Genomic DNA, 5341 nt, shown 5'->3' on the forward strand with positions numbered 1-5341 from the left:
TCAACAATCGCAGGCAGTTTTTGTCAAATTAAAACATTTTCTTTTTATATAAAATAGCTTGAAAAGTGTGTAAGGGCTGTGGTGTCAAACAAATAAATTTCATATTTTTGGTAAGGTTGCATTATACTTGCCAGCGATCTCCAGGAGCTCGCATCATATACATTATATATTAATAAACATTAACTTCAGATACCAGTCAACAATCGCAGGTAGTTTGTGTCAAATTAAAACATTTTCTTTTTATATAAAATAACTTGAAAAGTGTGTCAGAACTTTGGTGTCAAAAACATAAATTTCATATTTTTGGTAAGTTTGCATTATACTTGCCAGCGATCTCCAGGAGTTCGCGTCAAATACATTATATATTAATAAAAATTAACTTCAGATACCAGTGAACGATCGCAGGCAGTTAGTGTTAAATTAAATCATTTTCCTTTTATATAAAATAACTTGAAAAGTGTGTCAGAACTTTGGTGTTTAAAATAAATTTCATATTTTTGGTAAGGTTGCATTATACTTGCCAGCGAACTCCAGGACTCCGCGTCAAATACATTATATATTAATAAACATTAACTTCAGATACCAGTCAACAATCGCAGGCAGTTTGTGTCAAATTAAAACATTTTCTTTTTATATAAAATAACTTGAATATGTGTCAGGGCTTTGGTGTCAAAAACATAAATTTTATATTTTTGGTAAGGTTGCATTATACTTGCCAGCGAACTCCAGGAGTCCGCTTCAACAGTGGTGGACGAAGTACACAAGTTGAGTACTTGAGTAAAAGTACAGATACGTATAATAAAATATTACTCCAGTAAAAGTAAAAGTGCTCCTCTTTCAATTTTACTCGAGTGAAAGTACAAAAGTACCCGATTTTTTATGTACTTAAGTAAAAAGTACTGATAGATTAATTTTGCAATTTTAAATAGGCTACTTAATTGAATTTTATATTAGCACATATTTGTTTTTATAATCCTACTGCTCAAAAAACCTGGGATTTTCCCAAAAATACATTTTTGTTGTTGATATGGACTATGTTGACGAAAGTGATATAGTAATATTCAATGTGTAGCTTACACTGCAATGTACCGAGACAAAACAGATTTGACAATCATATTTTCAACAGTAAGAAAAAAAAAAAGTGTTTTAAAGCTTGTTTTGCATAACGTCACGGTTATATATGACATGAGAATAAGGCCTAAAGTTAGGGAGAACATTTTAAGGAAATATTTACATAATGATTATTTCCTTTCCTTTGATAATTACTGTAGTTACCATGATCTGAACATCACATCCTTTCTTTTTCCCTCGGATGTAATCTATCTAGGTGGTTGAATAAAAATATGTGGACTTTATATCTAAAAATGATCTCAACTTAGCACCAGCAAGCAGCTAGACAGTTAGCATCAGCTAACAATATTTACTTATTTTCAGTATAGTTAAATAAACATTATATCTGTCTACTCTAGCTGATCCAAACAATATAAACATTTATACTGTTGCAAAACAATATATAAACAGACGTCACGTAGGGCTAGCATTTTAATAAAACTGCTAACTTTACATCAGCGAGGAATATGAACGTGCATGAGTTATTTTATTTAAGCTGTTATTACAATTTTTCGTTTTTGATGTGTCTGAATTCAAGCATTTCAGTGCGCTTAAACAGATCACCTTTTACAGCAGATGTAATTCACAAACAACGGACAGCTTTGACCTAAATATGATTTTCAGTTATAATAATTAATACGAAACAGAGATGCTCACAAGTCTCTGAGCTAGAGTCCAAGTCAAGTCTCAAGTCTCTTTATTATATTAAGTCTCTGGTTATAATAAGTGTTGCATCACGTACAGCGACCCATCCAACATTGCATAGCTATATATAAGGAACTCAAAGCATGTAATATGTTATAATGACTCCTTTATCTATTAGCATACAGTATCAGCTTTGATTTTGGTATATAATCAGTGCAAACAGGCTATTGCAACATGACAAAAACACCAAGAATGCTTTACTTTTAAGTTAATATCTGTATTTTGCCTTGTAGCATGAACACACAGTACAGTACAGACCAAAAATTAAGAAAGACCAAATATGGTCAAACATCACATTGTGCTCCTAATTTAAAAAAAAATAGTAGCACAATCAAAATTTTAGGAGCACATTCTAAACAATAATCCAAAAATCTGATAAAAAAATTTGCCTTCCCATTATGAGGTGATATTTGACTCCTTAAAGTGATTTACAAGGGACTTTAACTTTTGTTTTTACCTTTTCATATGTTTAATGAGGCTCAGAGGTGGCAGAAGTGCAATCATATTCCTAAATTCATTGTTGAGATTAATGTTTTAAATCAAATTGTTTTAATACAGAAATGTTAAATGATTTAAATAACTGCCAGCAGGTGGCGGCAAGAGACTGATTTAATTACTGAATCATATCATTCATTTGATTCGTTCGAACTGCTGCTTCATTTAGGAATAAAGAGTGACTGTCTTTATGAATGGGAAATTGAATCATTTCACTAGAAACGAGTTCATTCATAAACGAAACACCGCTGTGTTTGAATGGAGATGCGCAGCGGCTCAGTTGTGACTTGTTTCAGACTACTTCTGACGACGAAATAGAGCAAAATCAGGCAACAGTGTTACAGGCAGACAATGAAAGTCACTTAATAATAACATCTTGTTTATTTAACTGCTGTATTAAATCAGTATCTCATTTACAAACTCCCTTAAAATTAGTAAAAGCTTAGTTCGCGATATCACAAAGCTCTATTATAATCAATGACGCTGTCTATACTGAATCTTTTATCCTCATATCACATATTTTGCATTGAGCACTTCTTCTGTTTGGGCCGTCTTGTTTGAAGTTTTAAAATCCAAAGCTAACGATGAATGGCACAGCAGTCGACATGTTTGTTCGTTGTCCTCTCATGTGTGGCGGCCGCGCCTAAAAAAAAAAATAAAAAATGTGTGGGCGCGCCCGCGCGCAGCAGATACACGTCGCGTGTTACATGGGCAGGTTATAGGTAATGGAGGGAGTTGAATAACAGCGAGCTCATCAGTTGTTTCCTAAAAATAAACATTGTTCACGAGTCCCGCAGCTCGAGTCCGAGTCGAGTCTGAAGTCTTTCGAGGACGAGTCTCAAGTCGAGTCTGAAGTCACTGTGTGTGCGACTTAAGTCGCACTCGAGTCCGAGTCTCAAACTCCAGTCCCCATCTCTGATACGAAAATTCGACCTTGGTAACTTACTTTTCGCAGCATCGGTCGCGCGCACAAAAGATCTCCCTTTTTTTTACTTGTGAATTCATTTGACTGGAGACTCGCTCTAAACGGATCACTTGAATCAATGAGTTGTCGATTCGAGAACAGCTGCAATCGGATCATTCCAATTCGTGAATGAATCGTTTGGTGCGATTGGGGAATCAGTTTAACAGGTTCATTGAAAAGAATCAGTTTGTTCATGAATCAGACACCGCTTGTGCGTCTCAGAGCACGTGATATATTATAAGGAGTAACGATAAGTTTATGAAATGTAGTAAAGTAAAAAGTACGATATTACGCTTTGGAATGTAGTGAAGTAAAAATGAAAGTTACTCAAAATAAAACTACTCCAGTAAAGTACAGATACTTGAAAAATGTACTTAAGTACAGTAACGAATTACAACTACTTCGTTACTGTCCACCACTGCGCTTCAAATACATTATATATTAATCAACAATACCGCAAGGCAGTTTGTGTCAAATTAAAATGAAAAGTGTTTTAGGGCTTTGGTGTCAAAAAATTAAATTTTATATTTTTGGTAAGGTTGCATTATACTTGCCAGCGATCTCTAGGAGTTCGCGTCAAATTCATTATATATTAATAAACATTAACTTCAGATACCAGTCAACAATCGCAGGCAGTTTGTGTCAAATTAAAACATTTTCTTTTTATATAAAATAACTTGAAAAGTGTGTCAGGGGTTTGGTGTAAAAAAAAAATACATATTTTTGGTAAGGTTGCATTATACTTGCCAGCGATCTCCAGGAGTTCGCGTCAAATACATTATATATTAATAAACATTAACTTCAGATACCAGTCAACAATCGCAGGCAGTTTGTGTCAAATAAAAACATTTTCTTTTTATATAACATGACTTGAAAAGTGTGTCAGGGGTTTTTTGTCAAAAAAATAAATTTCATATTTTTGGTAAGGTTGCATTATACTTGCCAGCGAACTCCAGGACTCCGCGTCAAATACATTATATATTAATAAACATTAACTTCAGATACCAGTCAACAATCGCAGGCAGTTTGTGTCAAATTAAAACATTTTCTTTTTATATAAAATAACTTGAAAAGTGTGTCAGGGCTTTGGTGTCAAAAAAATAAATTTCATATTTTTGGTAAGGTTGCATTATACTTGCCAGCGAACTCCAGGACTCCGCGTCAAATACATTATATATTAATAAACATTAACTTCAGATACCAGTCAACAATCGCAGGCAGTTTGTGTCAAATTAAAACATTTTCTTTTTATATAAAATAACTTGAAAAGTGTGTCAGAACTTTGGTGTCAAAAACATAAATTTCATATTTTTGGTAAGGTTGCATTATACTTGCCAGCGATCTCTAGGAGTTCGCGTCAAATACATTATATATTAATAAACATTAACTTCAGATACCAGTCAACAATCGCAGGCACTTTTTGTCAAATTAAAACATTTTCTTTTTATATAAAATAACTTGAAAAGTGTGTCAGGGCTTTGGTGTCAAAAAAATAAATTTCATATTTTTGGTAAGGTTGCATTATACTTGCCAGCGATCTCCAGGAGTTCGCGTCAAATACATTATATATTAATAAACATTAACTTCAGATACCAGTCAACAATCGCAGGCAGTTTGTGTCAAATTAAAACATTTTCTTTTTATATAAAATACTTATAAAATCAGGACTTTGGTGTCAAAAAAATAAATTTCATATTTTTGGTAAGGTTGCATTATACTTGCCAGCGATCTTTGGTCAAATACATTATATATTAATAAACATTAACTTCAGATACCAGTCAAAAAGGCAGTTTGTGTCAAATTAAAACATTTTCTTTTTATATAAAATTTTGGTAAGGCTTTGGTGTCAAAAACATAAATTTCATATTTTTGGTAAGGTTGCATTATACTTGCCAGCGATCTCCAGGACTCGCGTCAAATACATTATATATTAATAAACATTAACTTCAGATACCAGTCAACAATCGCAGGCAGTTTGTGTCAAATTAAAACATTTTATATTAATAAACATTAACTTCAGATACCAGTCAACAATCGCAGGCAGTTTGTGTCAAATTAAAACATTTT

At 33.0% G+C, this 5341-nt stretch overlaps 1 long non-coding RNA gene across 4 annotated transcripts in view; it reads left to right on the plus strand.

Annotated features, from left to right (window-relative positions):
- The window catches only part of LOC127158677 (uncharacterized), a 15588-nt gene extending 10669 nt beyond the window's left edge, over positions 1–4919 (plus strand). For 2 of the 4 annotated variants that reach the window (XR_007826235.1, XR_007826237.1), the window contains exons 3-4: positions 312–700; positions 4006–4919. This is a non-coding gene — a long non-coding RNA (uncharacterized LOC127158677). Of the gene's footprint in view, positions 1–115; positions 701–4005 lie in introns of all 4 variants that reach the window. The other 2 variants (XR_007826238.1, XR_007826236.1) reach the window with 2 other exon arrangements.
- Positions 4920–5341: the final 422 nt, after the last annotated feature.

The sequence above is a fragment of the Labeo rohita genome, unplaced genomic scaffold (genome assembly GCF_022985175.1).
Source record: "Labeo rohita strain BAU-BD-2019 unplaced genomic scaffold, IGBB_LRoh.1.0 scaffold_1638, whole genome shotgun sequence".
Classification (NCBI taxonomy): domain Eukaryota; kingdom Metazoa; phylum Chordata; class Actinopteri; order Cypriniformes; family Cyprinidae; genus Labeo; species Labeo rohita.